Source organism: Danio rerio, chromosome 17, assembly GCF_052040795.2.
Source record: "Danio rerio strain M-AB ecotype USA chromosome 17, GRCz13ab, whole genome shotgun sequence".
Taxonomy (NCBI): Eukaryota; Metazoa; Chordata; class Actinopteri; order Cypriniformes; family Danionidae; genus Danio; species Danio rerio.
Genome location: NC_141037.1, coordinates 46455635 through 46468951, shown reverse-complemented (window position 1 = coordinate 46468951; position 13317 = coordinate 46455635). Strand labels below are relative to the sequence as shown.

The window sequence follows — 13317 nt, the reverse complement described above, 5'->3', positions numbered from 1 at the left end:
TGTAATAAAACCAGATCCAGCCATAAAATGCATCATTCTTTTTTGTTTTAGACAACATTTCATGCACTGTTAAACATGTTAAAGCAAGTTGCAAGTGAAAATCTATGTCTCTGACTGAGTTTGCATTACTGTGATTTGACCTCTCTGCTGGCTGAGATAAGCTCATTTTCAACGTCCAATTCAGAATGTAATAAAACCAGATCCAGCCATAAAATGCATCATTCTTTTTTGTTTTAGACAACATTTCATGCACTGTTAAACATGTTAAAGCAAGTTGCAAGTGAAAATCTATGTCTCTGACTGAGTTTGCATTACTGTGATTTGACCTCTCTGCTGGCTGAGATAAGCTCATTTTCAACGTCCAATTCGGAATGTAATAAAACCAGATCCAGCTATAAAATGCATCATTCTTTTTTGTTTTAGACAACATTTCATGCACTGTTAAACATGTTAAAGCAAGTTGCAAGTGAAAATCTATGTCTCTGACTGAGTTTGCATTACTGTGATTTGACCTCTCTGCTGGCTGAGATAAGCTCATTTTCAACGTCCAATTCAGAATGTAATAAAACCAGATCCAGCCATAAAATGCATTATTCTTTTTTGTTTTAGACAACATTTCATGCACTGTTAAACATGTTAAAGCAAGTTGCAAGTGAAAATCTATGTCTCTGACTGAGTTTGCATTACTGTGATTTGACCTCTCTGCTGGCTGAGATAAGCTCATTTTCAACGTCCGATTCAGAAAGTGATAAAAACAGATCCAGCCATAAAATGCATCATTCTTTTTAGTTTTAGACAACATTTCACGCACTGTTAAACATGTTAAAGCAAGTTGCAAGTGAAAATCTATGTCTCTGACTGAGTTTGCATTACTGTGATTTGACCTCTCTGCTGGCTGAGATAAGCTCATTTTCAACGTCCAATTCGGAATGTAATCAAATCTGATCCAGCTATAAAATGCATCATTCTTTTTTGTTTTAGACAACATTTCATGCACTGTTAAACATGTTAAAGCAAGTTGCAAGTGAAAATCTATGTCTCTGACTGAGTTTGCATTACTGTGATTTGACCTCTCTGCTGGCTGAGATAAGCTCATTTTCAACGTCCGATTCAGAAAGTGATAAAAACAGATCCAGCCATAAAATGCATCATTCTTTTTTGTTTTAGACAACATTTCACGCACTGTTAAACATGTTAAAGCAAGTTGCAAGTGAAAATCTATGTTTCTGACTGAGTTTGCATTACTGTGATTTGACCTCTCTGCTGGCTGAGATAAGCTCATTTTCAACGTCCAATTCGGAATGTAATTAAATCTGATCCAGCTATAAAATGCATCATTCTTTTTTGTTTTAGACAACATTTCATGCACTGTTAAACATGTTAAAGCAAGTTGCAAGTGAAAATCTATGTCTCTGACTGAGTTTGCATTACTGTGATTTGACCTCTCTGCTGGCTGAGATAAGCTCATTTTCAAAGTCCAATTCAGAATGTAATAAAACCAGATCCAGCCATAAAATGCATCATTCTTTTTTGTTTTAGACAACATTTCATGCACTGTTAAACATGTTAAAGCAAGTTGCAAGTGAAAATCTATGTCTCTGACTGAGTTTGCATTACTGTGATTTGACCTCTCTGCTGGCTGAGATAAGCTCATTTTCAACGTCCAATTCAGAATGTAATAAAACCAGATCCAGCCATAAAATGCATCATTCTTTTTTGTTTTAGACAAAATTTCATGCACTGTTAAACATGTTAAAGCAAGTTGCAAGTGAAAATCTATGTCTCTGACTGAGTTTGCATTACTGTGATTTGACCTCTCTGCTGGCTGAGATAAGCTCATTTTCAACGTCCAATTCAGAATGTAATAAAACCAGATCCAGCCATAAAATGCATCATTCTTTTTTGTTTTAGACAACATTTCATGCACTGTTAAACATGTTAAAGCAAGTTGCAAGTGAAAATCTATGTCTCTGACTGAGTTTGCATTACTGTGATTTGACCTCTCTGCTGGCTGAGATAAGCTCATTTTCAACGTCCAGTTCAGAAAGTGATAAAAACAGATCCAGCCATAAAATGCATCATTCTTTTTTGTTTTAGACAACATTTCATGCACTGTTAAACATGTTAAAGCAAGTTGCAAGTGAAAATCTATGTCTCTGACTGAGTTTGCATTACTGTGATTTGACCTCTCTGCTGGCTGAGATAAGCTCATTTTCAACGTCCAATTCGGAATGTAATCAAACCTGATCCAGCTATAAAATGCATCATTCTTTTTTGTTTTAGACAACATTTCATGCACTGTTAAACATGTTAAAGCAAGTTGCAAGTGAAAATCTATGTCTCTGACTGAGTTTGCATTACTGTGATTTGACCTCTCTGCTGGCTGAGATAAGCTCATTTTCAACGTCCAATTCAGAATGTAATAAAACCAGATCCAGCCATAAAATGCATCATTCTTTTTTGTTTTAGACAACATTTCATGCACTGTTAAACATGTTAAAGCAAGTTGCAAGTGAAAATCTATGTCTCTGACTGAGTTTGCATTACTGTGATTTGACCTCTCTGCTGGCTGAGATAAGCTCATTTTCAACGTCCAATTCAGAATGTAATAAAACCAGATCCAGCCATAAAATGCATCATTCTTTTTTGTTTTAGACAACATTTCATGCACTGTTAAACATGTTAAAGCAAGTTGCAAGTGAAAATCTATGTCACTGACTGAGTTTGCTTTACTTTGATTTGACCTCTCTGCTGGCTGAGATAAGCTCATTTTCAACGTCCAATTCAGAAAGTGATAAAAACAGATCCAGCCATAAAATGCATCATTCTTTTTTGTTTTAGACAACAATTCATGCACTGTTAAACATGTTAAAGCAAGTTGCAAGTGAAAATCTATGTCTCTGACTGAGTTTGCATTCCTGTGATTTGACCTCTCTGCTGGCTGAGATAAGCTCATTTTCAACGTCCAATTCAGAAAGTGATAAAAACAGATCCAGCCATAAAATGCATCATTCTTTTTTGTTTTAGACAACAATTCATGCACTGTTAAACATGTTAAAGCAAGTTGCAAGTGAAAATCTAAGTCGCTGACTGAGTTCATTACTGCTTATTTTGACCTCTGCTGGCTCTGAAAAGCTCATTTTCAACGTTCAATTCAGAATGTGATAAAACCAGATCCAGCCACTAAAATGCATCATTCTTTTTGTTTTAGACACCATTTCATGCACTGTTAAACATGTTAAAGCAAGTTGCAAGTGAAAATCTATGTCTCTGACTGAGTTTGCATTACTGCTTATATTGACCTCTGCTGGCTCTGAAAAGCTCATTTTCAACGTTCAATTCAGAATGTGATAAAACCAGATCCAGCTACTAAAATGCATCATTCTTTTTTGTTTTAGACAACATTTCATGCACTGTTAAACATGTTAAAGCAAGTTGCAAGTGAAAATCTATGTCTCTGACTGAGTTTGCATTACTGTGATTTGACCTCTCTGCTGGCTGAGATAAGCTCATTTTCAACGTCCAATTCAGAATGTAATAAAACCAGATCCAGCCATAAAATGCATCATTCTTTTTTGTTTTAGACAACATTTCATGCACTGTTAAACATGTTAAAGCAAGTTGCAAGTGAAAATCTATGTCTCTGACTGAGTTTGCATTACTGTGATTTGACCTCTCTGCTGGCTGAGATAAGCTCATTTTCAACGTCCAATTCAGAATGTAATAAAACCAGATCCAGCCATAAAATGCATCATTCTTTTTTGTTTTAGACAACATTTCATGCACTGTTAAACATGTTAAAGCAAGTTGCAAGTGAAAATCTATGTCTCTGACTGAGTTTGCATTACTGTGATTTGACCTCTCTGCTGGCTGAGATAAGCTCATTTTCAACGTCCATTTCAGAAAGTGATAAAAACAGATCCAGCCATAAAATGCATCATTCTTTTTTGTTTTAGACAACATTTCATGCACTGTTAAACATGTTAAAGCAAGTTGCAAGTGAAAATCTATGTCTCTGACTGAGTTTGCATTACTGAGATTTGACCTCTCTGCTGGCTGAGATAAGCTCATTTTCAACGTCCAATTCAGAATGTAATAAAACCTGATCCAGCTATAAAATGCATCATTCTTTTTTGTTTTAGACAACATTTCATGCACTGTTAAACATGTTAAAGCAAGTTGCAAGTGAAAATCTATGTCTCTGACTGAGTTTGCATTACTGTGATTTGACCTCTCTGCTGGCTGAGATAAGCTCATTTTCAACGTCCAATTCAGAATGTAATTAAACCAGATCCAGCCATAAAATGCATCATTCTTTTTTGTTTTAGACAACATTTCATGCACTGTTAAACATGTTAAAGCAAGTTGCAAGTGAAAATCTATGTCTCTGACTGAGTTTGCATTACTGTGATTTGACCTCTCTGCTGGCTGAGATAAGCTCATTTTCAACGTCCAATTCAGAATGTAATAAAACCTGATCCAGCTATAAAATGCATCATTCTTTTTTGTTTTAGACAACATTTCATGCACTGTTAAACATGTTAAAGCAAGTTGCAAGTGAAAATCTATGTCTCTGACTGAGTTTGCATTACTGTGATTTGACCTCTCTGCTGGCTGAGATAAGCTCATTTTCAACGTCCAATTCAGAATGTAATAAAACCTGATCGAGCTATAAAATGCATCATTTTTTTTTGTTTTAGACAACATTTCATGCACTGTTAAACATGTTAAAGCAAGTTGCAAGTGAAAATCTATGTCTCTGACTGAGTTTGCATTACTGTGATTTGACCTCTCTGCTGGCTGAGATAAGCTCATTTTCAACGTCCAATTCAGAATGTAATAAAACCAGATCCAGCCATAAAATGCATCATTCTTTTTTGTTTTAGACAACATTTCATGCACTGTTAAACATGTTAAAGCAAGTTGCAAGTGAAAATCTATGTCTCTGACTGAGTTTGCATTACTGTGATTTGACCTCTCTGCTGGCTGAGATAAGCTCATTTTCAACGTCCAATTCAGAATGTAATAAAACCAGATCCAGCCATAAAATGCATCATTCTTTTTTGTTTTAGACAACATTTCATGCACTGTTAAACATGTTAAAGCAAGTTGCAAGTGAAAATCTATGTCTCTGACTGAGTTTGCTTTACTTTGATTTGACCTCTCTGCTGGCTGAGATAAGCTCATTTTCAACGTCCAATTCAGAAAGTGATAAAAACAGATCCAGCCATAAAATGCATCATTCTTTTTTGTTTTAGACAACAATTCATGCACTGTTAAACATGTTAAAGCAAGTTGCAAGTGAAAATCTATGTCTCTGACTGAGTTTGCATTCCTGTGATTTGACCTCTCTGCTGGCTGAGATAAGCTCATTTTCAACGTCCAATTCAGAAAGTGATAAAAACAGATCCAGCCATAAAATGCATCATTCTTTTTTGTTTTAGACAACAATTCATGCACTGTTAAACATGTTAAAGCAAGTTGCAAGTGAAAATCTAAGTCGCTGACTGAGTTCATTACTGCTTATTTTGACCTCTGCTGGCTCTGAAAAGCTCATTTTCAACGTTCAATTCAGAATGTGATAAAACCAGATCCAGCCACTAAAATGCATCATTCTTTTTGTTTTAGACACCATTTCATGCACTGTTAAACATGTTAAAGCAAGTTGCAAGTGAAAATCTATGTCTCTGACTGAGTTTGCATTACTGCTTATATTGACCTCTGCTGGCTCTGAAAAGCTCATTTTCAACGTTCAATTCAGAATGTGATAAAACCAGATCCAGCTACTAAAATGCATCATTCTTTTTTGTTTTAGACAACATTTCATGCACTGTTAAACATGTTAAAGCAAGTTGCAAGTGAAAATCTATGTCTCTGACTGAGTTTGCATTACTGTGATTTGACCTCTCTGCTGGCTGAGATAAGCTCATTTTCAACGTCCAATTCAGAATGTAATAAAACCAGATCCAGCCATAAAATGCATCATTCTTTTTTGTTTTAGACAACATTTCATGCACTGTTAAACATGTTAAAGCAAGTTGCAAGTGAAAATCTATGTCTCTGACTGAGTTTGCATTACTGTGATTTGACCTCTCTGCTGGCTGAGATAAGCTCATTTTCAACGTCCAATTCAGAATGTAATAAAACCAGATCCAGCCATAAAATGCATCATTCTTTTTTTGTTTTAGACAACATTTCATGCACTGTTAAACATGTTAAAGCAAGTTGCAAGTGAAAATCTATGTCTCTGACTGAGTTTGCATTACTGTGATTTGACCTCTCTGCTGGCTGAGATAAGCTCATTTTCAACGTCCATTTCAGAAAGTGATAAAAACAGATCCAGCCATAAAATGCATCATTCTTTTTTGTTTTAGACAACATTTCATGCACTGTTAAACATGTTAAAGCAAGTTGCAAGTGAAAATCTATGTCTCTGACTGAGTTTGCATTACTGAGATTTGACCTCTCTGCTGGCTGAGATAAGCTCATTTTCAACGTCCAATTCAGAATGTAATAAAACCTGATCCAGCTATAAAATGCATCATTCTTTTTTGTTTTAGACAACATTTCATGCACTGTTAAACATGTTAAAGCAAGTTGCAAGTGAAAATCTATGTCTCTGACTGAGTTTGCATTACTGTGATTTGACCTCTCTGCTGGCTGAGATAAGCTCATTTTCAACGTCCAATTCAGAATGTAATTAAACCAGATCCAGCCATAAAATGCATCATTCTTTTTTGTTTTAGACAACATTTCATGCACTGTTAAACATGTTAAAGCAAGTTGCAAGTGAAAATCTATGTCTCTGACTGAGTTTGCATTACTGTGATTTGACCTCTCTGCTGGCTGAGATAAGCTCATTTTCAACGTCCAATTCAGAATGTAATAAAACCTGATCCAGCTATAAAATGCATCATTCTTTTTTGTTTTAGACAACATTTCATGCACTGTTAAACATGTTAAAGCAAGTTGCAAGTGAAAATCTATGTCTCTGACTGAGTTTGCATTACTGTGATTTGACCTCTCTGCTGGCTGAGATAAGCTCATTTTCAACGTCCAATTCGGAATGTAATAAAACCAGATCCAGCTATAAAATGCATCATTCTTTTTTGTTTTAGACAACATTTCATGCACTGTTAAACATGTTAAAGCAAGTTGCAAGTGAAAATCTATGTCTCTGACTGAGTTTGCATTACTGTGATTTGACCTCTCTGCTGGCTGAGATAAGCTCATTTTCAACGTCCAATTCAGAATGTAATAAAACCTGATCCAGCTATAAAATGCATCATTCTTTTTTGTTTTAGATAACATTTCATGCACTGTTAAACATGTTAAAGCAAGTTGCAAGTGAAAATCTATGTCTCTGACTGAGTTTGCATTACTGTGATTTGACCTCTCTGCTGGCTGAGATAAGCTCATTTTCAACGTCCAATTCAGAATGTAATAAAACCTGATCCAGCCATAAAATGCATCATTTTTTTTTGTTTTAGACAACATTTCATGCACTGTTAAACATGTTAAAGCAAGTTGCAAGTGAAAATCTATGTCTCTGACTGAGTTTGCATTACTGTGATTTGACCTCTCTGCTGGCTGAGATAAGCTCATTTTCAACGTCCAATTCAGAATGGGTCCCACTTTATATTAAGTGTCCTTGACTACTATGTACTTACATCAAAAAATAAATACAATGTACTTAATGTGTTTATAATGTATTTGAGAACACTTGTGATGATTTTGAGTTGGGATAGAGGTTGGGTTATAAACAGGTTTAGTGGTATGGGTAGGTTTAAGGATGGGTTAAGGTGTAAGGGATGGTCAACAGTGTATTTACAAATGTATTTACAAAAGTTAATTACAGATTTAATTACATACATGTATTTAATCAAGCATAAGTACTCAGTAAATACATGTATTTACACAATAAGTAAATTGTAACAAACTATTAACTCCTGTGTAAGTACATATTAGTTAAGGCCACTTAATATAAAGTGGGACCTCAGAATGTAATAAAACCTGATCCAGCCATAAAATGCATCATTCTTTTTTGTTTTAGACAACATTTCATGCACTGTTAAACATGTTAAAGCAAGTTGCAAGTGAAAATCTATGTCTCTGACTGAGTTTGCATTACTGTGATTTGACCTCTCTGCTGGCTGAGATAAGCTCATTTTCAACGTCCAATTCAGAATGTAATAAAACCTGATCCAGCTATAAAATGCATCATTCTTTTTTGTTTTAGACAACATTTCATGCACTGTTAAACATGTTAAAGCAAGTTGCAAGTGAAAATCTATGTCTCTGACTGAGTTTGCATTACTGTGATTTGACCTCTCTGCTGGCTGAGATAAGCTCATTTTCAACGTCCAATTCAGAAAGTGATAAAAACAGATCCAGCCATAAAATGGATCATTCTTTTTCGTTTTCGACAACATTTCATGCACTGTTAAACATGTTAAAGCAAGTTGCAAGTGAAAATCTATGTCTCTGACTGAGTTTGCATTACTGTGATTTGACCTCTCTGCTGGCTGAGATAAGCTCATTTTCAACGTCCAATTCAGAATGTAATAAAACCAGATCCAGCCATAAAATGCATCATTTTTTTTTGTTTTAGACAACATTTCATGCACTGTTAAACATGTTAAAGCAAGTTGCAAGTGAAAATCTATGTCTCTGACTGAGTTTGCATTGCTGTGATTTGACCTATCTGCTGGCTGAGATAAGCTCATTTTCAACGTCCAATTCAGAAAGTGATAAAAACAGATCCAGCCATAAAATGCATCATTCTTTTTAGTTTTAGACAAAATTTCATGCACTGTTAAACATGTTAAAGCAAGTTGCAAGTGAAAGTCTATGTCTCTGACTGAGTTTGCATTACTGTGATTTGACCTCTCTGCTGGCTGAGATAAGCTCATTTTCAACGTCCAATTCAGAATGTAATAAAACCAGATCCAGCTATAAAATACATCATTCTTTTTTGTTTTAGACAACATTTCATGCACTGTTAAACATGTTAAAGCAAGTTGCAAGTGAAAATCTATGTCTCTGATTGAGTTTGCATTACTGTGATTTGACCTCTCTGCTGGCTGAGATAAGCTCATTTTCAACGTCCAATTCAGAATGTAATAAAACCAGATCCAGCCATAAAATGGATCATTCTTTTTTGTTTTAGACAACATTTCATGCACTGTTAAACATGTTAAAGCAAGTTGCAAGTGAAAATCTATGTCTCTGACTGAGTTTGCATTACTGTGATTTGACCTCTCTGCTGGCTGAAATAAGCTCATTTTCAACGTCCAATTCAGAATGTAATAAAACCAGATCCAGCTATAAAATGCATCATTCTTTTTTGTTTTAGACAACATTTCATGCACTGTTAAACATGTTAAAGCAAGTTGCAAGTGAAAATCTATGTCTCTGACTGAGTTTGAATTACTGTGATTTGACCTCTCTGCTGGCTGAGATAAGCTCATTTTCAACGTCCAATTCAGAAAGTGATAAAAATAGATCCAGACATAAAATGCATCATTCTTTTTTGTTTTAGACAACATTTCATGCACTGTTAAACATGTTAAAGCAAGTTGCAAGAGAAAATCTATGTCCCTGACTGAGTTTGCATTACTGTGATTTGACCTCTCTGCTGGCTGAGATAAGCTCATTTTCAACGTCCAATTCAGAAAGTGATAAAAACAGATCCAGCCATAAAATGCATCATTCTTTTTTTTTAGACAACATTTCATGCACTGTTAAACATGTTAAAGCAAGTTGCAAGTGAAAATCTATGTCTCTGACTGAGTTTGCATTACTGTGGTTTGACCTCTCTGCTGGCTGAGATAAGCTCATTTTCAACGTCCAATTCAGAATGTAATAAAACCAGATCCAGCCATAAAATGCATCATTCTTTTTTGTTTTAGACAACATTTCATGCACTGTTAAACATGTTAAAGCAAGTTGCAAGTGAAAATCTATGTCTCTGACTGAGTTTGCATTACTGTGATTTGACCTCTCTGCTGGCTGAGATAAGCTCATTTTCAACGTCCATTTCAGAAAGTGATAAAAACAGATCCAGCCATAAAATGCATCATTCTTTTTTGTTTTAGACAACATTTCATGCACTGTTAAACATGTTAAAGCAAGTTGCAAGTGAAAATCTATGTCTCTGACTGAGTTTGCATTACTGTGATTTGACCTCTCTGCTGGCTGAGATAAGCTCATTTTCAACGTCCAATTCAGAATGTAATAAAACCAGATCCAGCCATAAAATGCATCATTCTTTTTTGTTTTAGACAACATTTCATGCACTGTTAAACATGTTAAAGCAAGTTGCAAGTGAAAATCTATGTCTCTGACTGAGTTTGCATTACTGTGATTTGACCTCTCTGCTGGCTGAGATAAGCTCTTTTTCAACGTCCAATTCAGAATGTAATAAAACCAGATCCAGCCATAAAATTGCATCATTCTTTTTTGTTTTAGACAACATTTCATGCACTGTTAAACATGTTAAAGCAAGTTGCAAGTGAAAATCTATGTCTCTGACTGAGTTTGCATTACTGTGATTTGACCTCTCTGCTGGCTGAGATAAGCTCATTTTCAACGTCCAATTCAGAATGTAATAAAACCAGATCCAGCCATAAAATGCATCATTCTTTTTTGTTTTAGACAACATTTCATGCACTGTTAAACATGTTAAAGCAAGTTGCAAGTGAAAATCTATGTATCTGACTGAGTTTGCATTACTGTGATTTGACCTCTCTGCTGGCTGAGATAAGCTCATTTTCAACGTCCAATTCAGAAAGTGATAAAAACAGATCCAGCCATAAAATGCATCATTCTTTTTTGTTTTAGACAACATTTCATGCACTGTTAAACATGTTAAAGCAAGTTGCAAGTGAAAATCTATGTCTCTGACTGAGTTTGCATTACTGTGATTTGACCTCTCTGCTGGCTGAGATAAGCTCATTTTCAACGTCCAATTCAGAATGTAATAAAAACTGATCCAGCTATAAAATGCATCATTCTTTTTTGTTTTAGACAACATTTCATGCACTGTTAAACATGTTAAAGCAAGTTGCAAGTGAAAATCTATGTCTCTGACTGATTTTGCATTACTGTGATTTGACCTCTCTGCTGGCTGAGATAAGCTCATTTTCAACGTCCGATTCAGAAAGTGATAAAAACAGATCCAGCCATAAAATGCATCATTCTTTTTTGTTTTAGACAACATTTCACGCACTGTTAAACATGTTAAAGCAAGTTGCAAGTGAAAATCTATGTCTCTGACTGAGTTTGAATTACTGTGATTTGACCTCTTTGCTGGCTGAGATAAGCTCATTTTCAACGTCCAATTCAGAAAGTGATAAAAACAGATCCAGCCATAAAATGCATCATTCTTTTTTGTTTTAGACAACATTTCATGCACTGTTAAACATGTTAAAGCAAGTTGCAAGTGAAAATCTATGTCTCTGACTGAGTTTGCATTACTGTGATTTGACCTCTCTGCTGGCTGAGATAAGCTCATTTTCAACGTCCAATTCAGAATGTAATAAAACCTGATCCAGCTATAAAATGCATCATTCTTTTTTGTTTTAGACAACATTTCATGCACTGTTAAACATGTTAAAGCAAGTTGCAAGTGAAAATCTATGTCTCTGACTGAGTTTGCATTACAGTGATTTGACCTCTCTGCTGGCTGAGATAAGCTCATTTTCAACGTCCAATTCAGAAAGTGATAAAAACAGATCCAGCCATAAAATGCATCATTCTTTTTTGTTTTAGACAACATTTCATGCACTGTTAAACATGTTAAAGCAAGTTGCAAGTGAAAATCTATGTCTCTGACTGAGTTTGCAATACTGTGATTTGACCTCTCTGCTGGCTGAGATAAGCTCATTTTCAACGTCCAATTCAGAATGTAATAAAACCAGATCCAGCTATAAAATGCATCATTCTTTTTTGTTTTAGACAACATTTCATGCACTGTTAAACATGTTAAAGCAAGTTGCAAGTAAAAATCTATGTCTCTGACTGAGTTTGCATTACTGTGATTTGACCTCTCTGCTGGCTGAGATAAGCTCATTTTCAACGTCCAATTCAGAATGTAATAAAACCTGATCTAGCTATAAAATGCATCATTCTTTTTTGTTTTAGACAACATTTCATGCACTGTTAAACATGTTAAAGCAAGTTGCAAGTGAAAATCTATGTCTCTGACTGAGTTTGCATTACTGTGATTTGACCTCTCTGCTGGCTGAGATAAGCTCATTTTCAACGTCCAATTCAGAATGTAATAAAACCAGATCCAGCCATAAAATGCATCATTCTTTTTTGTTTTAGACAACATTTCATGCACTGTTAAACATGTTAAAGCAAGTTGCAAGTGAAAATCTATGTCTCTGACTGAGTTTGCATTACTGTGATTTGACCTCTCTGCTGGCTGAGATAAGCTCTTTTTCAACGTCCAATTCAGAATGTAATAAAACCAGATCCAGCCATAAAATTGCATCATTCTTTTTTGTTTTAGACAACATTTCATGCACTGTTAAACATGTTAAAGCAAGTTGCAAGTGAAAATCTATGTCTCTGACTGAGTTTGCATTACTGTGATTTGACCTCTCTGCTGGCTGAGATAAGCTCATTTTCAACGTCCAATTCAGAATGTAATAAAACCTGATCCAGCTATAAAATGCATCATTCTTTTTTGTTTTAGACAACATTTCATGCACTGTTAAACATGTTAAAGCAAGTTGCAAGTGAAAATCTATGTCTCTGACTGAGTTTGCATTACTGTGATTTGACCTCTCTGCTGGCTGAGATAAGCTCATTTTCAACGTCCAATTCAGAATGTAATAAAACCAGATCCAGCCATAAAATGCATCATTCTTTTTTGTTTTAGACAACATTTCATGCACTGTTAAACATGTTAAAGCAAGTTGCAAGTGAAAATCTATGTCTCTGACTGAGTTTGCATTACTGTGATTTGACCTCTCTGCTGGCTGAGATAAGCTCATTTTCAACGTCCAATTCAGAAAGTGATAAAAACAGATCCAGCCATAAAATGCATCATTCTTTTTTGTTTTAGACAACATTTCATGCACTGTTAAACATGTTAAAGCAAGTTGCAAGTGAAAATCTATGTCTCTGACTGAGTTTGCATTACTGTGATTTGACCTCTCTGCTGGCTGAGATAAGCTCATTTTCAACGTCCAATTCGGAATGTAATAAAACCTGATCCAGCTATAAAATGCATCATTCTTTTTTGTTTTAGACAACATTTCATGCACTGTTAAACATGTTAAAGCAAGTTGCAAGTGAAAATCTATG

The 13317-nt window shown here is 35.1% G+C and overlaps 1 long non-coding RNA gene across 1 annotated transcript; it reads left to right on the top strand.

Annotated features, from left to right (window-relative positions):
* The first annotated feature begins 1537 nt into the window (after positions 1–1537).
* Positions 1538–12503, top strand: LOC147840038 (uncharacterized). The gene is made up of 4 exons (XR_015513737.1): positions 1538–1861; positions 8373–9677; positions 11162–11536; positions 11906–12503. It is a non-coding gene; the product is annotated as an uncharacterized LOC147840038 (long non-coding RNA).
* The last annotated feature ends 814 nt before the right edge of the window (positions 12504–13317 follow it).